At 39.5% G+C, this 15545-nt stretch overlaps 1 protein-coding gene across 3 annotated transcripts in view; it reads left to right on the top strand.

Moving 5' to 3' along the window:
• Positions 1 to 15545, top strand: part of fhit (fragile histidine triad diadenosine triphosphatase) — a 476436-nt gene that overhangs the window by 296570 nt on the left and 164321 nt on the right. The window lies entirely within an intron of this gene.

Raw genomic sequence — 15545 nt, 5'->3', positions numbered from 1 at the left:
AATCCCTCAAAAGAGCTTTAAAAGTACACTCTAATGAAGAACAGTTCCTACTTTGCGATGTTCATTATGTAGCTGTTGTCATTAAGTAATGACCCTCATCCATTTGGTAAATTACTTTTAGTGTGATTACAAGAACTGGAGAGGAGCATGGTCTGTTGAGACTAAAGGGAGGTCAGAGCTGAGAGCTGAAAGAGCCAAGAGGCAGCCAAAGTTAGCTATTTAAAGAAGGCACACGTTTGATATCTTTCATGCTATCTACAAGTCAACTGCTTCCTATCAACTGTTGTGATCAATATCCTAGAATAAAATGCAGAGGGGATTTATTTTGTTATTCCAGGTTTTATGTTGTGCTGAAATTACACCTACCAAAATTTTAAATTAGAGCTCAAAACAAAACCTAATCAGACATGTTGTGGCTGCAGCCTGACACAGGCTTTTGCGCCCTTGGAGACTTTGCTTTGGAGGTTGGATAAGAGTGTTGTGTGTTGATCCCCACTTGTAACAGCCAAGCTTCTTCTATGGAGACACCTTACACAGACTTACTGGCCTTGACCCTTTTAGTATTACTTTCTGCCTGCCACTTTAAAACCCCTCACAAACTGTAGCTCCTACCCCAGCTGCTCTTTGAACTATTCCCAAGGTTCCTCAAATAAAGCTAAGGGCACTCAGCTAGAAGAGAGCATGTCAGCAAAATGTTAAATCCTCTTCATTTAAGATATTAAATTTGCTGACTCGACACGTCTGTAAAGCAAACCCTTAAACCAGCAGCCTCGGTTTGACTTCAGAAACAGTTAACACCATCCTGTGAGCAGTGGTAGGCTGTATATGTATGGCTTTAAGCTTATGTTTATGATGTTATTTGTTTGTGCTTTTGAAAGGTAAAAAACTTGAGCTAGCTTTCTATTCATAAAAGGAGCTGAATAAATCCAGTCCACTTATTAATCCTCGCAATGGTAACAGACTGAAACTGAAATGAGCCAAAGGAGCCTGTTGGTAAGCTTTTGCTTTGTGTCTATTTTCACAACCAGCTTCACATTGTTCCAAGTTTCAAACACCTTCAACATCCAGCACAGTTTGCTATGTAAGCATTTTAAATCCCCAAGCTTTAACCATCAGGAGTAATTGCTACCCTTGAGCCATTTATTTAAAAACTTACATTTCCCCATTTTCCCAAAGTTATGCACCAGTTCGCCAACAAGACACAACAAATGATGCAGAGTCATTGCATAAAGGAAATGTGAGTGCGGAACAAAATATGAAACAGTCTAATTTAATATTGAATTGCACAGGCTCAGAAAAAAAAAAATGCATAAAGAGTAAAGATATTTGTGTTGGGTAGATTATTTCTTTGATGGAACATTGCTTTTTGATGATGAATCTAGTATTGTTGTGAAGCTAGTTTTTTCCCTTTCATATGGTGCATTGTTTGTAAAGAACATGCAATCTTTGGATGAGCAGCAGAGCTGAGTAGGGGAGACCAGGTACAGTTGTAACACAGATCAGTTGTAACACTTGCAAGTGCTTCAATCAGGAAAAAGATAGAAATCACTTGATTCACTCTGAACATGCACATTTTAGTCCTCAGGCCATCCACATGTGAAGAAGTAGTGCACAGCTAAATTTGTGAGGGAAAATATATTTTTGAGGTAAGTTATATTATTTTTTGTTTCTAAAATTATTTTTCTGATCACTCAGCCTGCTTTGCAATATAACTCATCAAATGTACACCAGGTTGATTTTTTGTCAGTTTTGCTATCTTTTTTTGTGCTAATGGTTTAGCTGTTAGCTGTAAGCCAAGCTAGCTCTTGGCTAATGCACTTAGGGGCAGTTGTAACAAACTTGTTTGGGTTGAGATGTAAAATTTGAAAAACAGGTTAAATGCCTGACATGTCATCTGTGGGCCCATATTGCTTGCACTCAGAGAGCAGAAGTGCTAGTGCAAGGTGGAACCTTATCTACAGTTTTGGTATCATAAAGAAAGAAAACAGTGAGAAATTTATATTTTTGGGGGGATCAAGATGTTTATTCACCCTTTTAACAGAATTCATAAAAAATATTGCTTTATCATTGTGTTTATAGTATTTTTTTGTGTGTGTCACATTTGAAAAAGTGGGCAGATTTGGCACCCTTTATAGTAAGGATTTGGGCAAATATGTATTGTATGGATGATTTCATGACAGCAGCTATATTGAAAAGGGCCAAAAATACAACTTCAGCTGCTTGTAGTGGCATGATAATCCTCAAGGGGGAAGAATTTTTTTTTTTTTTCAAATATAATTCTAACAGATTTTCAAGGAAACTATCATATTGATTAGGTTAAGGTCTTTGAAACTCATGTACCAAATATGATACATTTGGCAATACAGGGTTAAGTCCTTTACTCTGCAGAACCACACAGTTTTGTTTAAAAGTTTTTGAAAAAAAAAAAAAAAAGAAAAAAAAAATCAGTATCTTAAGTCACACTCATGGTCCTCATGTCATCAGCCACATTTCACCTCAAGGTATGTCACAACTGACCCGTACGATGGGGAAATTTATTTTTGAGATTGAGTTGTGCATTTTTTGTTTGTGTTGCACAGGCATTTTCAAGACTATTTCTTATCAGATACTTCAAGCTAGCTTGTACAGCAGTCTGAAGACACTGGGTTAAAAGAGCTCAAAGTTAGAGAAAGAAATGTCAAAAATGTCGCAACTGTCTCCACTGTGTGGGTTAAATCTTCTCTTACAATACCTAACAGCTTATTCTGCTGTTGCTGTTGTTTTTGATGACTCTTGTTTTGAGCTTCTGGTAACCACAGGTGCTGGCAGTCAGGTATCTGAGTCAATAAGAAAAGAAACAGGCTTTCCAACAGAATATGATTTTATGCCAAGAAGCGTTGTTACAGCACAAATCTCTTCACTTTTTGTGCTAAGTTTAGGTGTGAGATCTGTTTCCCTGTTTCAACCACAGATGCTGTTATTCTAAATGTTGTATACCAAGCCTCTGAGGACCTTTTCGTACCCTGCTATATTGATGCTCCAACTAAATTAGAAAAAAGTATGCTCACAATAGTTACCGTGTTTGGTTCCAAATAGATTTAGCTTTGGTTGGAGAACAAATCACATCATGCCCCCTACATCAGAAAGCTCCCATCTGCTGCAGAGCCTCACATATACTTCCTCTTTTAGACATATAGGTGTAAAAACACAGACGGCATGCATGCACACATGCGCACGCTCAAACACGGTTCTGCCTCGTCTTACTAAACAGATTGCCTGTGTTGCAGAGCATGTGGGCTGGGTCCACTGAGAGATGTCTCTCTGCGGTGATGGAGTGTTTGCAATGCCTCCTGGAAAACAAATGGCACTTCTTTGTGTGCACAGACATGGGTGAGCAAATTCAGCTTTAGGTGACAACACACCCTGCACTGGCAGACTGATTTACAGACAGATTCTCATGTACAGATTTGGGTCTTTGTGCTAGAAAAATACGAACAATGCGACGACAGCACTCATTTTTTTGTTTTATATTTCATTTCCTTCTTGCAATGTAAGACAAAGGAAAATCTAAATATTTTATCGACAACGTTCTGCAGCCTAATCCAAGATATACACCTTAACGCCTCACCAACCTACAGTCTGCTGTCAGTGACGTGAAAACTGACCAAAATAATCTCCTTTAACAGCAGCATGACGGTCCAACACTCAGGTTAGATAAATGTCATCAGCGATTTATACACACCCACACACACACACACACACACACACACACACACACACACACACACACACACACACACACACAAACACACACACACACACACACACACACACAAACACACACACACACACACACACTGACACATACACACACACACACACACATATGCCAGCCAACTGTGCGCATACACAGAGACATGTTGTCAGGCAGGGCAGTAGCCAGTGGTGTCTGAGGGCAAAACAAAGAGCCTCTCCTTTGTTTCCATGTCACAAAGCATCAATTTAAACTGGCAGATGCTTTTCACTTGACATATCCATCAACACTCTTCCAGAATACTGACCCCTTCACTCTTTGTCTGAACGCCTGGTTTGGGCATTGGAAGCCTCTGGAAGACAGGAAATAAAGGAGACGTGTCGACACTATTGTCGATACACACCCACAATGCCCTGAGCACTGACACATCTGGCTCTTTTTCTCACACAGGCAACCAGCATGTTTCCTTTAACTGAGACAAACAGATGGAGAAAACATTTGTTTGTTAAATGATTGCAACCATGTTTGCACACATTTACCCAGCCATCATTTTTAAAGCACTGTGTATCCAACTTTAAATTTCGAGTATTTTCAGCTAGTTTTGTTGAAGTTTCCTGTAACAAAAAAAGGATATTGAGCAAAAATTTTTGATATACAGTGGATACCGCTTTTTAGGCTTAAAAGTGAGACACCTTTAGACCTGTGTCCTTTTGTTCTGCATTGTTTTACAATTGAGAATTTACACAATGACCATGCACTGAAATATTACTTCTTTTTCCATGGGGATATTGTAGTACAAACTGAATAGGATTTATACGTATCATGTTTTATACATGTTTTTCCTTATTTAGGGTGTACACATGCAAGTGGACATGTGTTTGGTCTCTCACAGCTAATACGTTTGAACATTTCACGCAAATTACCCCTTCTGGAATCACACATAGGGATGGGTACCTTTCATATTTGAAACGATACAATACTGACGCCCAATACCTGGCAATTGGTATTGGTACTCAGTGGTACAAGCTTTCTTTACTTTTGTGTGTATGTGGTAATTGATATTAATTTGTTTAATCATAAAATTTCTCTCTTTTTTTTTTAATTCAACACATCTATTCTTCAATATATAACCTTGTAATGCTGTTTTTTGTCCAACATGAAAAATCACTTGCCCCTCCCTACCCTGCTCTCTCACAGTCACAAGCATGTGTTTAGGTACCCAAACATGGTACCTTTTGATTTTAAGTGAATCGGCACATATAACTACAGATGGAATTTGGTTGGTAGCCATGAAAGTACCAAAGTCAGTACCCATCCCTAATCACAAGTTTGTCCTGTGTTCCTTTTTATGCAGGGAAAATAGATAGATAGATAGATAGATAGATAGATAGATAGATAGATAGATAGATAGATAGATAGATAGATAGATAGATAGATAGATAGATAGATAGATAGATAGATAGATACACACTGCAGAAGTGGTTGAAGTCTCAGTGACATCACCCATTGGTTTCTGAAGGGATGTTCTTAAGTCCTATAGTTGCAGGCACCGAACTTGAACAGCTACAACCAAACAATCTTCATACAAATAAAAAGTTATTCAAAGTGCTCCAAGGTGATTAGACAAATTTAAAATAAGCTCAATTTCAAATATTTTGGTCTTTAGTTTTAAGTGCAATAATATACCTTTCAACAGGGTAATGATAACTTACTAATATAAACAAATACATTGTTGGATAAAACAAGCAAAAATGGACTTTCACAATAGGATTAAATCATCATCACAAACTAAAACCAAATGACACTGTTACGACCCAGTCTAGGGGTACTGGGAAATAACATAAAGTGACCTCTCCTGTCTCACCACCAGAGCGTCTCAACACAGAAACGAAGAAACAGAATCAAGTTTGCAGTCTTAACCCGATATTTTATTCTTTCAAAAGGTTGTTTTTTCCTTTAGGTTACCTCAGGGAGGAACAGCAAACGAACAAAGAAACAAACAGAAATTACTCTGGTAAATCAAAATAACTTACCTAACACTAGAGTTTAAAAAAAAAAAAACATACAAACCCTGGGACTGACTCCCTGAACATAAAACAGGAGAAAAATTCCCCCCTTCCCACGCTGTTCTCCCCTACTCCCGGGACTGCAATTGTATTCTTCAACACCGGACAAAGTCAGATTTATACTGACAGCACACACACACAGATTGGCAACGTCCTAACGCAGCTCAGACGAATGGCGGTGGTGAGGCAGAAGGGCCAGCGTCCGAACTACCGGAACCCCCTTTGAAAACCCCGTCATTCGAGTCCGGCCAATCGCTGCCCGCCATGTGACGTCCTCCTCCAACCAGAAGCCGGTGCGTCCCCACACCCCTCAGCCAATCATAGGTCACACCTGCAGGAGAGCGGCAAGTAGAACTAGAGAGAGACAGAGGACAGAGAGAGAAACAAACAAAACAGCGCTTCCCCATCCGCGCTACAAACATATGACTGACAGTCATAACAACACATTGAGTCAAACAACCTGCACCACTAATTATATCTGATCAAGTTAGCCTCCTAGCCTTTATATAATCTCAACAGAAGCATTGCAAACGTTCACACAGCTGTCATGGACAGTAAAATGAGCAGCTGAGACCAAAACAGTTAAACTAGGCAGTTAACACATTTATTTCTGCTCTTAACGCGAGTCCCTGAGGGGATTTCCTGTCTTATGCAGAAGCATATCTCTGGATAGTTAATTGGGATCGTATGAGGTACTTCTTTGTAGTAACTGTATTACTCACAGGAGATACTGGTAAGCCCCTGTTGTTGAGAAGCAGCCAGAGAAGCGTAAAAGAGGCTATAGGGCACTGACTACTACAGATGGGGTCAACTTTATCATGTCATTTATCTGTTCTTAACAAACTCCAACCCTGACTCTGGTGTGATTATAACTGTTAAAGTTTAGTGCTTGCCTTTGCCGTCAGGAAGCTCATTTGTTTTTACACCATGGTTTTGTCCTTCGATGAAGATTAATATCATCGTTGACATCTTCGTCAAATTCAATATGGCTGAGTTTACTGCAAGATGTTTGTGCCCATCTGCTCAGAACAAACTACAACCATGACATGATCGCAGTGAGATGAGTAAATACAGCCATAGGCAGATCATGTTTTCACTGTGCTTTTTTATTGATAGTACTGGAGGAGACATAACGCTCTTGATCTGCTAATTGACTCTCTGAAGTCACATCCTCCATCAAAGAATTTCTGCTCATGATACACAGCATCGTGATCACGTACAGATGTTCACACTCAGATCCATGCTAGATGGGTTTATGGAAATTACATCAGGCTGCTGTTGCTTGTATGGTGATTAATTAAGCAAAGAAGTCTTCTGGGAATAAGGAAATACAACAAGACGTTAAATGTAACACTTAAAGGTACCACTCCATAGAAAGACCACACACACACCCACACACACACACACACACACACACACACACACACACACACACACACACACACACACACACACACACACACACACACACACACACACACACACCAGGGCAACAACAAAACAGGCTTTCCAATAATCTATATTTCTAATGGTTGTTTTAATCCATTACTTATTTCACTTCTCCCAGTGCTCAGTGTATTGGCAGCAAACTGCATCGGTGTGTTGTCACTCATTTGCCTTTACATCTTATTTCAAAAGAAAACAAAGTATTTTTATTACACTTTTTAAACTATTCTTGAGTGAAGACATTTTTGTGACCCATTGCTTGTGCTGTCTATGCTTGTAATTTTTTTTTTATTTCATTTTCTGTACAGTGTTTGTATCTTAAATAACAAATATCATATAAATATGATAATGAAATATGTGCTCCTACTCCATCAGCTATACTTTGGCTGATTCATTTGATCTGTGAGGTTTAAAGAAAAGTTCAAAAGGAAGCAGGAACAGACTCATACTGGAGGGCAACTCACACAAGGTCGTTCTGTCTTATTCAGGGATTCATTACGGAAAGACGGCTTCTGGGAATGAGCAAACTTTGCAAGTTAGTAAAAACAAAACTGAGAGCCTGTTATTCACAAATGGGCATTAAGAACTAAGGCACAATAAAAAATAAAAAAAAGTTCCCCATCTTTTTCCTTTTTAACCTTGGCACTAATAAAAACTGTCTTTGTTTTTATTTTAGTTTGTCAGGAAGTAACTTAATAATTATATACATACAGAAATACATGATTGGATGAAATTTCAGGAAGTCAAAAAGAAAATGAAAAAAAAAAGAAAGAAAGTTGCATTTTTGGTATTATCATGTTTAGTTTTTCAAGAAAGTCTCCATCATTTACCAACACTTAAACTAAAGTAAGTACCTTAAAATTGTAAATACAAGCAGAAGTCACTTCATTTAGAAGGAAGAAGCTTGCAGGAAGAAAACACTAAAACTGTGCTCCTGGAAAAGTGCTGCCAGCAGTGTGCAGTTTCTATAGAGATGTGTACACATTGAAAACAGCTGGGTTATTTCATCAACTCAGCTACTGGGTTATGAAATGTTTGACCCATAATGGGTTATTTATATTCCATTTTTGCTATTTTGTGCAGCTAAAGTGAAAACAATGTTACAAAACATATGTTGACTCAGCACTTAAGTTGTTTGTGAATCAAACGTCACATGTTGACATGTGCTCCACCAACCAGACAGCGTGCCAGGCTCCATGTGACAAGCACTCACATATATCAGCATTGTTTCAATTACATATTCAATATTCAATATATAATATTCAATGCAATATTCTCTGTAACCAGACTTAAATAACTGCTCCTTTACATTTTAAGACAATGGTTTTAGCTAAGTAATTTTTGTGGTAATGTTTTGTAACTGTGAGTGAGGAGGGAGCGCAATGGATATGAGCGCCTGCCGTATGTGGTGACATTGCACAGGGATCACTGGCTGTCTTTGCCACTCATACCATGAGCTGACGATCTGTGCTCTACAACACAAACTTGTAGGCTGTGTTCCACAGCAAAGACATATTGTCTGTGCTCCACGGCACAAACCGTCTGTCTGTGTTCCGCTACATGGACTGGCTGTCAGTGTCTCATGACTTTATGAAATCTGTTTAATATGAAGTTAAATTAGGCCAACCTTTTTCATGTGTGTTTTGGTTAATCTAACCAAGCATTTTGGTAGATTACTGAAAAAATAAAAGTTGTTGAAACAACCCAGGATTATAATTAATATGACCCAAAATTTGGGTAGAATACTTAACTAATCTTCTGGGTTAAAATGGACCAACCCATCCTGCTGGGTCAAATTAACTACTGCAAGGCTGGGGCTATAATGACCTAGCGGTTCAATTATAAAACAGCCCAAATTGGATTTTTTTTTTTTTTTTTCTATTAACCCAACTGCTTTTAGAGTGTACCTTTTCTCATTACAATATGTGATTGTCACCCTGTTAGCTAGTTCTTCAGGAGTTGAATGCAAGAGTTGAGAGTTGTAAGGTTGGACAGACACCCTGCTGACAACTAATCCTCTGAGATTTGCACAACCCCCTCTGCTGGTCAGTAAAAAAAAAAAAAAAAAAAAAATCAAACCAGCACTTTACAGAAATTATTTTTGCAGTACACCACACTTTTTTTTGAATGCCTAATACTAGCCTGAATGAGGGAGGAAGAAAAGGGGGGGCTGTTTCACTTCTCTGCTTTGCAATGCAACTGGGGTGCTTTGGGGTTTCAAGTAACTCGGGTCTTCAGACAAAAGAGCAGCACTTCTTGGATTTTAGAATGGATAAATTGGTCAGTGTTATTTCAACAATTTATTTATTTATTATTATTTTTTTGTCTAAACTTTTAAAAGATAATTAATAAAAATATCCTCTCCTTTCAGAATCATTTATGAGGGAACCAGTGTAGGCGCCTTTGCATGTGATATTACACTTTCATACATTTTTGATTAAAGTAACACATCTCTGTGAAATTTTGGGAAAGGATTTCTCTTGCATCAAAGAAAGATCCTCTCTGAAGGCATGCTTTAATTTTGATGTATTTTCCTTTCTACTGAGACTGCTCTTTTGTTATAGAACCGTGTCCTATTCCATAATTCTTGTGAAATTGTTTTGACTTTGCAAGAAATCAAATTTAAATTCTTCTAAATGAGGTAAAATCCACCGTTAATACAAAACCTGGGTATGCACAATCCCATCAGTGATCAGCAAAGATGAAGTGCATCCCAGCATGCAGTATTGATGCCCCCTTTTAAAAGATCAATTAATGTCCCATGTAAGCAAAGTGTGGCTCGTGTTCAGCAAACAGGAGACAATAGCTGCATCACTGACCTTGATCACCATCGCTGCTACTCCTGCCCTTGGCGGGGCCTGTCCCCGTGAATGTAAATGACAGACTATTAAAGGGAGGTTGAGGCATGTATGCTGCACTTTGCCAGCGCCACACCGCCAAATTAAAAGGACATACATTTTAATAGGCACCGGCCTCATCCGTGGCAGTTACTACTATCTGATTAATGGCTCAGCACTCTCATTTCAATAGCCCATGAATAATTCTGCTTCGGTGCCAAAGTCATGATTAAGTGAATTCATTGAGAAGAAAAAAAAGAAAAACATGGATGTGTGAGAGGAACACTGAGAGGAGAGTCATGTGGAGAGCCTGAGGACAACACTCACTGTCTCAGTCTGACGCACCTGGGTGTGGAGGTAAAACCAAGTCTTTGTGCAGAATGATAAAATCTCGCTGCTTGACTAAGAGGCATGTATCAGTGAGGCTCCCAACTTAATGCACTGTAACATGACCACTCATCAACAAACAAACAATTTACCATTAAATGCACTGCTACTGTCTCTTTAAGAATTCCTGCACCACAAACCCACTTCCCTCTGACTAACCAACTCCCTGGAGGCCTGTCTGGGTAGAGCTACGGACAGACCTTGGTGTTCAACACTACCAACAGCCTTGACAAACTTAACCTCACTCTTCATTTTATTGATAGACTCTCAAGTTTGAACAGACCACTGCAGAATAACTGCTGACTGTGGGTTGGAATGGACGTTAGCATGAACAGTTTGGCCCCTGTGTTAGCCTTTAGCTCGGGCTGTATCTCTCTCCTTTTTATCTTTCTTCTGCTCTTCTGTCCTTTTTCTGTCTGAAAGTTTGGCTCCTGTGTCCACAATTACTACAAAAAAATTAATCCAAGGAATCGTATTTAGCAGAGAAAAAACACAGATCTCTCTTCCCACTCCTAAACTTCGTCAGCTGGCGTGGTGTTGTCATAGACACCTAGACATGCCATAAATTAATCTGGTCCTGGATGACCCAATTGGGTAGCTTGAATCAGCATTTCATAATAACCTAAAAGGCAAAAGTTTTGTTGCGTTTCAGCCTTGTGTTTACACAGAAACGGCTTTTCGGCCGACATAAGACGCAAACTTTTAGAAACTGCCTCCAGAGTGGGATTTTTCTGAAACGCTCCCAACACCGCTGCCGCGTAAACAGCAGGCCGGCGTTTTCAGTGGAAATAATGACATCACACACCGCCTCGTGCGTGTTTGCATTCAACAGTACAACAGTACCATTGTTACGATCATTGCGAACCACTGTGTTGTGCTTGTGCTGCTCAATCTGCTGAATCTGCTGACTGTCTTTCAACAAAAAGGGGAACTTTTTTAACTTAGTATTCCCCAATACACCAGATGATCTGCTCAACTCTACTTCAGTTGATCTCTCAAAAGATGCTTCTGGACAAGACAGTTATAGCACCACCTACAGGCCTGGCATGCTTACTTCAGCGTTTTCAGTCCATCAGTGTTTCTGTGTAAACACAGATTTTTTTCACTACGTTTTCACAGCGTTTCAGCGTTTTCAGATGAAACGTTGTCGCGTGAACGGAGCCTAAATTGGCGCTGTTAATGTCATTTTAAAGTGTGGATTATGAAAAAGGGGAAATATCTAGAAGGGAGACTTTTTCAAGATCACTTAGAACTCCTCACAGCCCCTTCAAAAGTCAAAATTAGTTCAGGAGACTGTCATGTGTTTGTGTTTGCATCCCAGTGCTTATCCTTAATAGAAATGAGATTGTTTTTTGGATTGTTTCCCAAATTTATCAAGCATTCATTGTTTTTGTCAGTTAAGACCGAGGACTTTGATAAGACTTTTCAATCTGAAAGTCTTAGCGCTTTTATTTGAACGCTGTTTGGTTTTGATGGCATCAGCAGTCATCTGGTAAGCTTTAGGAACTTGAGTTATAGTTGGATTGCAAATTTTAAACAGAAATTTCTGCCAAATAAATGGTCTATTCAGGAAAAGATTTAACTTCATGAACATTAGCTCTGAAGGAACATGTGGGCCAGAGTGGAGCACATTTTACTGCCATGACATGACTGCTGGGTAATGAAGCCCTCAGTGGTCCAGCAGTTTCCTCTGGCTGCCATCTGCCACCATTCAAAGCTGTACATCATAGCTCTAACTTTATTACCAGGAGAGGACGTTACAGACTCCAGCTTCCCTGGAAAATCAAACCTTTGTCTTTTACATCGAAAGAAGAAATCTGTGTCTTTTTTTTTCTTTCTTAAGATATTCCTTCCCCTCCTCTCCTCATCCTCTTCTCCTTGTCTTGATTGTTTCTTCTATGTTTGTTTTTTACCGCGTGTCAACTGCTGTTGCATCAAATCAAGTTAGATGATGGAATATGTGTTGCTATTTAAATGCTAATTTTACGTCCTCTGCTGGAAAAAAAAAAGTTTTCTCTCTGTGGTGGTAGAGGTGGCAGTAAAACAGCCAGCTTATCTCTCGCTTGGCTCCATTTTATGTTCAGGTGGCGGGAGTTAATACTGTATGCAGATGATGACTGCAGTGGGGGAAAAAATACAGGTGACAATGCTCCTTCAAGATAAGGAAAGCCTTCAATTAACTGTCAAAATCAGTTTTCTATTGGTAAAAATAGATGGCTCCTGCTTCTTTTCCTTCACCTCCTCCCTCAATCCCATAAAACTCCTGCACACATCCTCGACTTTAGCTCTCAGGTAGTGGTGTCACGTTGTGCTCATGTCCGTTATTTGAAAGCTCTGCACTCTATAGATGAGGTGACAGCGGAGCCTGTAAAAACCTGTGCATATACACTGTCTTTGTGCTCAGAGATCTGAGAGGACGGTAAACTTGCGAAGGCGTCTATCAGCAGTGTGTTTTATTTGTGTCTTTTCACTGTGCTGTAGATAGGACCATATGTTTTCCTCTGCAAACAGCCTCCCTGGATAACGGCATTGGAATGCAGCGATAGTGCTCCAGTCTTGTGCAGATATTGCAGAGTTACACTGAGGAATTGAATCTCTGAGCAGCTGGAAGGCATCTGCTGTTGGAGTTTGGTCTTCCATGGGCTCGGCACATCATTATGTGTTTCACTTATTTTCAATGCCTTTGGTTTTGATTTGGTCTCGCTCTCGTTCATAGCGCTTTATTAATAATGGAGGAAATCAATGTTTTTTAAATCGAGTTGAGCTCGTTATTTTGTGTTTTAGATATGCAGTCTTTGCGAATGTTTAACTCCTTACTATAATCCAGAGTCCATCCAGCTTCACCTCATGTAAACTCTGGCCATGATAACTACTGTATGTATGCCTCCAGTGCCCAGCAGACGCTAGGCTACTTCACAGAGGAACTCGAGGATCTGACATAGACTATAGAGGTATTATTTGTTTATCAACAACTGCGGATGCGCGCGCATCTTGGGTGCAGAAGCACTGCAGAGTATAATAGTTTGTCAACCGACATGGGGAAGTTAACGACATCCATGTTTTGTCATAATGTCAGCTCCAAACCAACTTTTTCATTAATAATAAGCAAAGCCAAATCTGTATCTTGAGTATCAGCAGTTAGTATTGCTTGTTTGTGGTCAAACCTGGTTCACTGAGGTTGGATAAAAGATACACATTTAATAACACACGCAGACACTTTTAAAGTGTGACCCTGTTGACTATTAACTGGTGACTCTGGGCAGTTAATCACCGCTGCCGTCAGCTGAAAGTCACCAGTTAGCATGATTGCTATTAGCTCCGAAACATCGGTTGTGCTTTAATGGTCAAAACTCGACAGAAGTTGCCTTTGTTGTGTAGTACTGATTTTGACAACTGACCTCAGAACAACTGTACATTTCAATGCTGCTAACAGGGTGAATTTAGTGTTTAAAAAACGCCAGCTCATCTGAATGAATGGAGCTAAACACTGCTTCTGCGGTCAAGTTGCGTGCACATCTTTGTGATGACGTAGACTGATAATCCCTCTATAAGGCTGAGACAGTTTGGTGTTGGGGTCAGTATTTTTAATACTAAAAAGTGAGATCATTTCTTTTCCAGGCTTTGTAGAAATTTGAAAGATTAAAAAAAATATTGAGAAGAACAGAAACTTTGTCACAGCTGGTTTGTGTTGAGGTGTGAATGAGGCAGTGATGTCAGCTTGGTTAGCAACAATGCTAAAAGATGTGTTAACATAGGCATTTCTAGCCCATTTTTGATAGTTGTAAAACCTTTAAATTGAGTCTCAGCACCCCTAAAATTAGAGTTTTTTTTTTTTTTACTGTATGTTTGGTGGCCGGTAGCTGTCTGACAGTTTCCAAAAGCCACAACAGGAATGCAACAAAAGAAACACAATGGAAGTTTAAGAAAGGTTAATAAACCCAACTGACACAAAAAAATCATTAAAAAAAAAGAAAAAGAAAAAGTATGTACATTTTTAACAAGCTAGAAAAGTGTCAAAAGCGTACAGTACTTAGTTGAAACGTAATATTTTAACAACAAAATGCAGCAACAGCAACCCCTACCTAAAAATGGTTTGACACACCCCATCATTCCCACTCTTCCCCAGACTCATAGCACCCTACCTGCACAGAGCAACGCACTGCCATCTAGAGTGGGTGGTATACATTTGTGGTGTAAGTACTTGGCTTAAACCAGGACATGTGGCACATTTCTTGTTTCTTACCACTAAGCACCAACACGTTATTATCATAACCAGTTCTCATTTTTGCTGCATTTAATCATGGGCCACTGTTTACGTTGTTAGGGCTGTGTCATGTGCATGTGTTTATATTAAAGCCAAGGTGCAATTGACTAGCTAATTGACTGGATGCCCATTAGCATTACAACTCCTGTATTCATCTCCTATTGCCTTGCCAGTTATGGAGCCTGATGCCTAAAGGCTGAAGGGATGAATCTCTCAGTCCTGCAGCACAGCCAGATGAGCCATCCACTGCTGCTGTTTCTCTGGTCTACCAAGATGTTGTGAGGTGAATGAGCTTTGTATTTGAGAATGGCTTCGACTTTCTTCTATGTATATTTCTCCACCACAGCCTCTAGTGAGTCCAACCTGTTTGCAATCACAGTGCCAACTCATTTTACCAGTTTGTCCAGTCGCCTCACATCCATATTCTAATGTATTTGTTCATGTTATTCTTATTGTATTAGTATTTTTATTAGTATATTTCATATTGACTTTCAGACTTTGCCGAAAAGCGTTGTGCTTTTCCTTCAAAAATACGAGAATAAAATTGCATTGATAAAAGCATCACCTCAAATTTTTGGTCTCAGGCTAACTACATTATCAGCAATAGCATAGCGTCTTCTTTTACAAGAAGTGCAGGGCAACAAGTCAACAGGGCTCTAGGAGGAGCGTTGGGTGTTTGACTTGCCTTTTTTTTGTTTGGCGTAACAAACCATCTCAGTATGCCGGGCCCTGAGCAGCAGGCACGTCATTGTGCGAAGACAGACATGTAGGATGCAGCAAAGGCTTTCCAAACCAAACTGTGTGAAAAACAA

This window comes from Halichoeres trimaculatus, unplaced genomic scaffold, assembly GCF_033239565.1.
Source record: "Halichoeres trimaculatus isolate MK-OKI-2021-1 unplaced genomic scaffold, fHalTri1.1 fHalTri1_scaffold_1, whole genome shotgun sequence".
In the NCBI taxonomy this organism is placed as follows: domain Eukaryota; kingdom Metazoa; phylum Chordata; class Actinopteri; order Labriformes; family Labridae; genus Halichoeres; species Halichoeres trimaculatus.
Note: the sequence above shows the minus strand (reverse complement) of the source record. Positions and strands in the feature narration are given on the sequence as shown.